This window comes from Pristis pectinata, chromosome 30 (genome assembly GCF_009764475.1).
Source record: "Pristis pectinata isolate sPriPec2 chromosome 30, sPriPec2.1.pri, whole genome shotgun sequence".
Taxonomy (NCBI): domain Eukaryota; kingdom Metazoa; phylum Chordata; class Chondrichthyes; order Rhinopristiformes; family Pristidae; genus Pristis; species Pristis pectinata.
Window position 1 is genome coordinate 22,811,169 of NC_067434.1, and position 11,455 is coordinate 22,822,623.

Genomic DNA, 11,455 nt, shown 5'->3' on the forward strand with positions numbered 1-11,455 from the left:
TAAGAACAACCTTGCGCTCAACATCAGCAAAATCAAGGAACTGACTGTGGACTTTAGGAAGGGGAAGTCGGGTGAACACGCACCAGTCCTTATTGAAGGGTCTGTGGTGGGAAGGGCGAGCAGCTTCAAGTTCCTGGTTGTCAACATCTGGGAGGACCTATCCTGGGCCCAGCATGCAGATGCAACCATGAAGAAGGTGTGCCAGCATCTCTACTTTCTTAGAAGTTTAAGGAGATTTGGCATGTCATCAAGACACTGAAAAATTTCCACAGATGTACAGTGGAAAGCGTTCTGACTGGTTGTATCACAGCCTGGTATGGAAACTCCAATGCACAAGAATGCAAGAGGCTACAGAGAGTGGTGGACTCAGCCAGTTCCATCACGGGTACAGTTCTCCTCACCAATGAGGACATCTACAAGAGGCAACATCCACCATTAAGGATCACCATCCAGGCCGTGCCCTCTTCTCGATGCTGCCATCAGGCAGGAGGTACAGGAGCCTGTAGACCCACACCCCAAGGTTCAACAACAGCTTCTTCCCCACTGTCATCAGGTTCTTGAACTGACCTGAAAAACCCTAATTCTACCTCAGACTATATTTCCTTCAACTTGCACCAATGTTGTATGTTTACTTTTGTTTATTTTGTCATGCAAATTATGTATAAATTATGTTAATTAAGTTTATGTAATTTATGTTTGCCATGTGTGTAATGTACTGTTGCAGCAAGAAGCTAATTTTCATGGCATTTACACCCTGGGTATGTGTGCCCATGGCAATAAACTTGAAATTGAACCTCTACCGTCACCCTGACAATTTCTTTGACAAGTCTTTAATTTGTCTTCATTTTCATGAGCCTCGGCTTTAACCAACAGTCTATTGTGAGGAACTTTATCAAGATGCTTCTGGAAGTCAGTATATATCCAGAGACCAGCAGACTTAAGGACAGCTTCTACCCCACTGTGATAAGACTATTGAGTGGTTCCCTTATACGATGAGATGGACTCTGACCTCACAATCTACCTTGTTGTGACCTTGCACCTTATTGCACTGCACTTTCTCTGTAGCTGTGACACTTTACTCTGTACTGTTATTGTTTTTACCTGTACTACATCAATGCACTCTGTACTAACTCAATGTAACTGCACTGTGTAATGAATTGACCCGTACGATCGGTTTGGAAGACAAGTTTTTCACTGTACCTCCAAACAAGTGACAATAATAAACCAATACCAATACCCACAGAAAATTCCAGGTAGTATCCCTGGAGAGAGAAATAAATTCAACATTTCAAGCCAATGACCCTTCATCACGATTGGAACATTGAGAAGACAAGTGTGTTCAGAGTTTCAAAGAGGGGGAAGGAGAGAGAGATTAGAGGGAATGTCTGTGATCTGATGGAGACCAAAGTTGTCAAGGTCACAGAAAACAAAAGCAAAACCTGCAGATGCTGAAAATCTGAAATAAAAACATAATTTCAGATTCTCACCACTGCGCAGGTCAGGCTGCATCTGTGGAGAGAGAAACAGTTGACATTTCTATTTGAAGACCCTTCATCAGAACCGGGAAAGAGAGTAAGCAACAAACGATCTGCTGGAGGAACTCAGTGGGTCGAGCAGCATCTGCGGGAGGGAAGGAAATGTCAACGTTTCAGGTGGAAATCCTGCATCGAGACCCTGGATCTTGTGTTCTCCAAGACAATAATCAAGTTGGATTTTAAGTTAGCTTTAAAACTAACTCGTTTTCACTGGTGCAGTCCTGATGCAGGGTCTCGACCCCAAACGCCAACTTACACCTTTTTCCTCCACAGATGCTGCTTGACCTGCTGAGTTCTTCCACTGTTCTGTTTTTGTTCCAGATTCCAGCACCTGCAATCTCTCTTGTCTTCTCTGTTTCTTTGGCAAAGAATCTCTCTCCTGAAAGGTTGACACTTTTTTTTGTTTTTTTGTTGTCAATTTAACAAATACTTCTTTTAAAAAAACATCAACGGTTAGAAATAGAAAAGAAACAAAGGAACAAGTTGAAACTGAAATACCCAGCAGTTTCAGTGGCTTTTATTTGATTATTATTTTTCTTAAATTACAACTTACCTGTTCAAAAAATGTTCTATGACCTTCAGAATTAATTAGCCTTAACATTCCAGCAATTGAAAACAAGGTTTCAAGTTACTTCTCGAGCATCTCCAGTACAGGGCAAATGTAGAATCACTCCTTCCTTATACCTTTTGTTAAGATTACTGTTGGGACACAAGTTCCATTCAATTCTAGTCTTTGAATTTAGTTAGACACCACTCTTTAATTTCTGCCAATGAGTGAGCTTTAATGATTAAAATGGTCTTAAATAGCCAGCTTCAATGAAAACTCATGGACTGGAAGTCAACTCTGTAGAAAAAGATACAGGAAAACTGAAATATAAACAGGCATTTTTGGGAATGCTCAGAGGTCCTCTGTGAAGGGAGTAAGAGCATCATGTTTCAGGCCAGTGATTGACTCTTAATCCACTCCCCTCTGTGGACTCTGTCTACACTTCCCACCTCCTTGGGAAAGCAGCCAACATAATCAAAGACCCCTCTACCCCGCACATTCTCCTTTCTCTCCCCCCCCCCCCCCATTGCGCAGAAGATACAAAAGCCTGAAATCACATACCACCAGCTCAAGGACAGCTTCTATCCCACTGTTATAAGACTCTTGAATGGACATCTTGTACGATAAAGATGAACTCTTGACCTCACAATCTACCTCGTCATGGTCCTTGCACCTTATAGTCTGCCTACACTGCACTTTCTCTGGAATGGTAACACTATATTCTGCATTCTGTTATTGCTTTTCACTTGTACTACCTCGAAGTACTTGTGTTTTGAAGTGATCTGAACGGATGGCATGCAAAACAAAGTTTTTCACTGCACCTTGGTACATGTGACAATAATAAACCAATTACCAATTATCTTTACGACATTTAAGATAAGGTAAGATATCTTTATTAGTCACATGTACATCAAAACACACAGTGAAATGCATCTTTTTGCGTAGAGTGTTCTGGGGGCAGCCGGCAAGTGTCGCCACATTTCCGGCGCCAACATAGCATGCCCACAACTTCCTAACCTGTACACCTTTGGAATGTGGGAGGAAACCAGAGCACCCGGAGGAAACCCATGCAGATGCGGGGAGAACGTACAAACTCCTAACAGACAGCGGCAAGAATTGAACCCGGGTTGCTGGCGCTATAAAGCGTTACGCTAACCGCATTTGGCCGATAGGGTAAAAAGTTGGAGTCTTTTTCCCAGGGCAGTAATGTCAAATACTAGCGGGCATAGCTTTAACGTGAGGTGGGGGGGGGAGTTCAAAGGAGATGTGCAGGGTAAGTTTTTTTACACAGAGAGTGGTGGGTGCCTGGAATGTGCTGCCAGGGGTGGTGGTGGAGGCAGATATGATAGAGGGGTTTAAGAGGGTCTTAGAATGTGCTGAGAATGGAGGAATATGGACCACGTGCAGGCAGAAGGGATTCGTTTTAATTAGGCATCATTAGCTTAATTAGTTTGCACAACATCGTGGGCCGAAGGGCCTGTGCTGTACTGTTCTATGTTGTATTTCTTTCTCATCCTCTGTAGCTATCCCCTTATCCTGACACTATGCCACAGTCTAGACTGCACATTAGAGGGAATATCCTCTCAGCATTTACCCTGTCAAGCCTCATAAAATCTTATATATATAATAAGGTCATTTATTGTCACTTTCAACTGCAGAGATTGTAGGTCCTTTCTACTCAGTCTTTCCTCGTGAGGTAGTCCCTCCCTCGAGATCTCTTTGTTCCACCTAAAAGAAGACGGTGCCTGTTTAAATTCTCAACTGAAAGACGACACCTGAGATAGGAGTTGCATTAGAATGGCAGACTGGATTTTTGTGCTTGATGTTCGGAGGTCATGGTATTTGCTTGGTCACTTTAACTCCTTTACTTGCATCTTTGAACTTTGGAGAATTCACAACAAACAACAGCCTGGCATAAAATTACATATTGCTAATTTACAGTCTCAGTTATGACATCCTTTTGAACATAATGTGTGCTGGTGACTCTGAACTTTGCACTCTCACAAATTCATAACTTGCAGACTCTTTGATAAGGTTATGAAATTATCAAATATGGAAGTGTATACACGACGCCCCTCAACAAAAATGTATAATGTGAGGTTATAGATCTGCATGTATTTGCCTCATAATGTTCGGGACTTGGAGATCTACTCCACCATTCAATAAGAGCATGGTGGAGTCCACATTCCTGTCCAACTCCACATTCCTGCCTCATTCCCAAACCCTGCAATCAAAAGTCAATTTCTCTCATCCTCGGATTTACTTCATTACATCCACAGCTTGTGCTTGTCCTTCCAATAACTCTCATTATTAATTACAGGTGCCATAGATTGAACATAAACACTAATTTTGCTTTCACCTTCATTGGCCAATAGGAGTAGCTACAGCATTTCCACTGAGGGATAATATCTGAATGAGCTGCTTTTGTTTTGCAACATTTTAGTGTAGATTACAGGTTTCTTTCCCTTGGGAGGAATGGCCCTGAATGGATTCCATGTCCAACATCTACTGTGGGTAAACTGCACCATTTGCAAAGGGTTGAAGTAACTCCTCCACTCTGGGAGAAAGTAGGTGTCATGTTCTCATTTAAGCCTAATCGTGGCTGAGGCCATCACTCTGATTGGAAGTGTTTGAAGTGAAATTTATTTGTCTTAGACTACTAAGTTCAAGTCAGCAGTCTATGGTTTGGCACAAGATGTCTGGGATGAGAAACAGAGAAATGTAAACTGGAGCGGTGGAACTGTAATGGTGACACAAAGCAGCTTTCATGTACTTGATTAGGTAGTTGTATAACTGACCACCTGGTGAAATTATGGGAAATGTTATTTTCCCCAGTATTTCAAAATCCTAGTAATTGCTTTCTGTTAAAATCATTTTATACAGTCTGGTATAGATAGTACGTTCTGAAGACCAGTTTTGCCCGACACATGTTTGAAGGAATTCATCTGTTTGAGTCTATTATCCATGAGTATCTGTGTATTTAGTTGGCATTAGATGCAGTTTTAATCATTCCTCTCTTTCTGTGCTTTGTTCCATGTGTTATTTGATTCAAGGCTCATGAATTACTGAACCTGATTTATAACTCAATTGGAAGAAGCAGCTGTTAAGTCAACAGTCGGGATGCTGCACTTCATTAAGAACAAACCAGACCAAGTTCAGGATAGTTTTGTGTGATTGCCATTTATTTTCTGCACCTACTCGCCAACTTGTTATGCTCTGTATTTGATATTCTTGCTGCATAGAAAACTTGTGCGTTTGGATGGTGCCTTCATGATTATCAAAATAGATTACGAAGCATTAGTCATCTGCACATGTACCCACATATGGAAGTGACTGTGTGCTTGTGAACACTCACGTGCACACTTCGGGATTTTCTCAAATGAGATGGAGACAGAAAATCAGTCTGCAGCACCCTGGCAATAGTACGTTCCTGGCAGGGACTAAGTCACATTGAACTAATTCTCCAACTGGAATTTTACTGTAGCTTAACCAAAAGCAAGAGAATAATGCTGAGGACAGGCAAAAGGGACAGTAATTCCCCTCCCCGGAGTCAGTGTGGCCCGGACTTACTTTAAGTTGGGACAGAACTTTGAGAGGAGTATCTGTTTCAGGGGAAATTAATGGTCGGTAATGAGTGAGGAATCTGCAAGCCTGACAGGTTAACAAGGCTGAGCAATAGATAAGATCAGATTTCTTTATTAGTCACATGTACATCGAAACACACAGTTGAAATGCATCTTAATGTGTAGAGTGTTCTGGGGCAGCCTGCAAGTGTCGCCACGCTTCCAGCGCCAACATGGCATGCCCACAACTTCCTAACCCGTATGTCTTTGGAATGTGGGAGGGAAACCAGAGTACCTGGAGGAAAGCCACACAGGCATGAGGAGAATGTACAAACTCCTGACAGACAGTGGCCAAAATGGAAACACGGCTCGCTGGCGGTGTAATAGCATTACGCTAACTGCCACACTAAAGATATTGCAAGTTTGAGCAATAAGAGGTTTGGCAAGCCTCTCAGAGCTGGGGTAAATAGTATGAGAGGAGGCTGGTGTGGAATGTACACACTAGGACAAGTTCATTGGGCCAAATGGCCTGTTTCCCATTCCGCTAATCCTCTTAGTAAATGAAAATAAGAAACTGCAAGTGCTGGAAATCTAAAATTAAAACAGAAAATAGTAGAGATACTCAGGAGGTCAGGCTGCATCTGTGGGAAGAGAAACAGAGTCAACGTTTCAAGTCGAAGACCCTTCATCAGAATTCTACTCTGTTTCTCTTCCCACAGATGCAGCCTGACCTGAGTATTTCCAGCATTTTACTGCTACTTCTCTTGTTGTTGGCTCTATCGGAAGACAAGGACTCCCTTTTCCACTCCATGAGAGCAGAAACAAATGATCAATCAGGTCCTCAGCGGAGGCCTCTGCTTCATGTTACCACCTTATTAAATTCCAAGCTCAACATGATGGAGGGTTCTTTGTCCACTGAGTTCACCTCTCTGCCCATTTCTTTTGGCCAGGAGACCTCGCCCTAGACAGTGGACTCTATCTCTCATCTCCAGAATTTCCACCCCAATTGGATTATTCCCTCTGGCCTCTTACTCTCTCTGGATCTATTTATTGTTAACTGCTGACACAACATTGTCCATTTCAATTTTTCCACCTTTCTTACTCAGTTTAACCTACCCCCATCTGAATCTGCAGCACTGAATTCAGTGAGGATCAACCCTGACATTGTGATCAAACCTGCTCGCAAGGGTGGTCCTGTTGTGATTTGATGAAGTAGCCTCTACCTCACAGAGGCAGAATCTGGGCTCTCGAACACTTCCTCCTACCTTCCACTGGACCATGATCCCACCACTGAGCATCAGGTTATTGTCTCCCAGAGCTACTGAATTCATTTCCTTGGGAGATCTTTCCTCCCAGCCTCCACCTTAGTGTTTCGCTAACCTTAGCATCTGGCTTCTGCCTTCTCCCCAAGATCCATTAGTTGGACCATCCTGGTAGATCTATTGTTTCAGCCTGTTCTTGCCCCAGAACATTTTCTTCCTATCTTTGGTCTTTCTCCCCTTGTTCAGTTCCTTCCCATACATCAGTGACACCTCTAACATCCTCTACTTGACAACTTCCAGTTTTCTGGCACTAGCTGATTCATCGTCATCACAGATGTCCAATCCCTTGACACTTCCACCCCACCCCAGGATAATCTGAGGGCCCTCTGCTTCTTCCATCCACAGAGGCCAAAGCAGTGCCCTTCCACACCCCCAATCTCCTCCTGGTTGAACCTGTCCTTGTATTGAGTAACTTCTCCAACTTGCGTTCTCCAAGTTAAAGGTGGGACTTTGAGAACTTTCGTGGGCCCAAGCTGTTCCTGTCTCTTCATTAAAGATTGGAATAGAACTATTTTAAGCCCTGTCCCTCAACCTTTTTTCTGTTACATAGGGGACTGTTTTGGTGTCACTTGCTGCAGTTGTACGAAATTGGAAAATTTCATTACTTTTGCTGCCATTTCCTGTCCTGCTCACACTTCACATGGTCCAGAACTGACTCTCCTCCCTCTGCAATTTCCGTCACCTCCAACAAGATTCCACCCTCAGACATACCTTCCCCTCTGTTCCCCTTCCAGCATTCCAAAGAGAACATTCCCTCCAGAACTACCTGGTGCATTCTTCTATTTCCACCCAGCTCCTCCCCTCTCACCGCCTTTTCCCATGCAACCGCAGGAGGTGCGAGACCTGTCTTTTTACCTCTGCCCTTTCCATTATTCCAAGGACCCCCTTCCAGATGAAGTGGCAATTCATTTGTATTTCTTCTAATGTCGCATATTCTGTGCTCACATATTTCACATTGCATATTTCACTGCACCTGTGTAATGAAACTTGTATCATGTACTTGTGCATATGACAATAAACTCGACTTTTGACAATGTGGTCTCCTCTGCATTGGAGTAACGGAGCACAATTTTGAGTAAGCACTTTGCTGAACACCTGGATTCAGTTCCTAAAGGTGACTCTGAGTTTCCAGTCACTCTTAGTTCTATGTCCCACTCATCTCTCTGAACTTGGCCTCCTTAACTACAACGGGGCCCATTGTAAACTTGAACATTATTTCATCTTCTGTCGGGCACATTGCCACCCTATTGAGTTCAACAATTTCAGATAACCACCCATTTCTTCCCTCTCCCACAGATGTGGTCATACATTTCAGTTTCAATTTATTCCTTTCTTTTCCATGTTAATGCCAGCATTCACAGTATAGATTGAGACCACAATGAGCCAGCCAACTGCATAAGGCCAGTAGCCCATATTGCAGGGCATTGACGATGTGCTGGATGTTGGAGAGCAGATACAATACGTTTGAAGGGCTGTTAGATGGACACATGAATATGCAGGGAATGGAGGGACATGGCTCATGTGCAGGCAGAAGAGATTTAGTTTAACTTGGCATCATATTTGGCGGCAGACATCATGGGCTGGACGGCCTGTTCGTGTGCCGTACTGTTCTATGTTCTATATTGCTCATCTATCGAGATGCTGAACCACAGCACTCTAATCTGTTGGTAAGGCACCCAACATTGTGTTTATTTGTTCTCTGGCAACGCAGGCATTTATCGTCCATTTCAACTGAGGTGACATTTAAGACCCAATCTCAATGGCGAGCCTGGAGTTACATATAGGCCAGACGTGGTGAAGGTGGCAGATTTCCTTCTTTGAAGGGCATTTGTGAACCAGATGGGTTTTAGTCTTTTCATGACTGCTGTTGCTGAGACGATCATTTTTTTTTAGAAAAAACGGTGGATTTATTTTATTATTTGTATTTAAATCCTCAGCCGCCAGAGTGGGGTTTGATGCCATATCCCTGGGTCAGTGGTCCAGAACTCTGGTTACTAACCACTGAGCTACCATGGCCAGAACCCTTGAAAGTTGGCAGTAGCTAAAATGTTTCTGCTTCTTAAAACTGAGTGCTAGCAATCTGGTTCTAGGTGGGAGTGTTATTGCCTTTGCAAATTGGGACTGGTTGTGGGATCCGAGAATACATCCGTTCCAACTGGTGGAAAGTAAACCATAGATACCAGTGGTGCTGGGCACTGAGCATTCGAACATGGTCGTAAGGGAGACCACAGCAGTTCTACAGAAAAACAGGTTGGCTTTTGGTTAAGAAGTGATTTCTTTGGAATTACAATCAGTGTGGATCGGAATGGACCTTTGCTTCATAGAAAATAAGGAACAAAATTTGGAAGGAAAACCATGGCCCAGTAGGTAACCTCTGACTCAGAGGTTTCCTTGTCTCTTAAAGGAGTAGGCCACTCAGCCCCTCAAGCCTGTCTCACCATCCCTATCTGATCATGGCTGATCTCCCCTAAGTCTCTTCTTCTGTGCCAGTTTCTCCAATTGCCCTCAATTCCGATGTCAAAAATGTATCTACCTCTTTAACTAACTCCAATGATACAGCCACCACAAGCCTCTGAGGTAAAGAGTTCCAGAGATTCACTACCCTCTGCCAAAAGAAGTTCCTAAGCACCTCTCTTTTTAATGCCCACGGTAGTGTAGCGATTAGCATAACGCTATTACAGGGCCAGAGACCCAGGTTCAATTCCCGCTGCTGTCTGTAAGGAGTTTGTATGTTCTCCCCGTGTCTGCGTGGGTTTCCACCGGGTGCTCTGGTTTTTCTCCCACATTCTAAAGATGTACAGGTAGGAAGTTGTGGGCATGCTATGTTGGTGCCGGAAGCGTGCGACACTTGCGGGCTGCTCCCAGAACACTCTACGCAAAAGATGCATTTCACTGTGTGTTTTGATGTACATGTGACTCATAAATAAATACCCTATATCTTATGTTCTAACCTTACCTCCTTATCTTGTAACTATGTCCCATCAGCGGAGAATCTCCCACTAATAGAAACATCTCAACACCTAACCTGTCCGGCCTCCTCAGGATCTTCCATGTTCCAAAAAATCACCACTCATTCTTCGAAACTCTAAATCTAACTTCTTCAGCCGCTCGTGATATGACAGTCCTCTCATCCCAGGAATTTAGCCTGGGGCATTTCTTCTGGCAGCTTTCAATGCCAGCATATCCTTTCTCAAATAAGGAGACCAAAGTTGTCCACAGAACTCCAGGTGTGGCCTTACCAGTACGCAGTACAGCAATACTTCCCAACTTCTAAACCCCAACCTCTCGCAGTGAAGGTCGATGCAGCAAAGTGGTTGTCTCCAAACTACTGGCTGCATCCGCTTGCAAACTTCTAGCGATTCGTGCACAAGAACACTTAGGTCTTTCTGTACTTTGTTCATCAAGGGCAAAGTGGTTAGCGTAACATTATTACAGCGCCAGCGACCCTGGTTCAATTCCGGCCACTGTCTGCAAGGAGGTTTGTATGTCCTCCCATGACTGCGTGGGTTTCCTCCGGGTGCTCCGGTTTCCTCCACATTCCAAAGATGTACGGGTTAGGAAGTTGTGGGCATGCTATGTTGGCGCCAGAAGCGTGGCGACACTTGCGGCCTGCCCCAGAACACTCTACGCAAAAGATGCATTTCACTGTGTGTTTCGATGTACGTGTGACTAATAAAGATATCTTGTCTTATCATCTGTGATCTCTGTCCATTTAGATAACAGTCTGCCTTTAGACTGCTCTTACTGAAGTGTATGACCTCACACTTCCCTACACAGGCCAACTTTTTGCCCACACACTCAGCTATTTATATCCTTTTGCGGAGTCCAAATATCCTCCTCACAACGTCCCCTCCTGACTATTTTTGTGTTTCACATGGATGTAAAGTTCCATTTTGAAGAAGAGCAAGAGAGTTCCCCCAGGGTCCCCTCGCCCACAATTATCCTTCATCCAACGCCACAAAAACTGATCATCTGATCATTATTGCACTGCTGTCCGTGGGGTCTTGCTGTGTGCAAATGGTTTGTCCTGTGTTACGATATTCACTTTAAAAAATACTTCATTGGCCTTAAAGAGCCTTGGGCCATTCTTATGGGACGTGAAAGATGCTATATAAATGCAAGCTGATTCCCCCGTATGTAATGGTGCCAAATTTCTTAAAGGTGCAGGGTTAAGGGCTATGAGGTGAGGTTGGACAAAGTGTCCTGACCCGAAAAAATGCAGCCTAATGGCTATGACGTTGAATTCTCCCACTTTAAGTAATCCCCACACCCCTTCCCCACACCACCCACCCAACCATGCTGCTTCTTTGCTTTCCTAGCCTATCTCTTTTATTCTACCCCCTTTTTTTATATATATTTTTTTTCTCCTTACCTTTGACCCATCCCTGGTGAATCTGCTCTCCCCCTCCCCCGCACTTGCCTATCACTGTCTCTTACCTGCATCTACCTATCACCACCCTGTGCCCACCCCGCCTCCCTTCTTTTGTC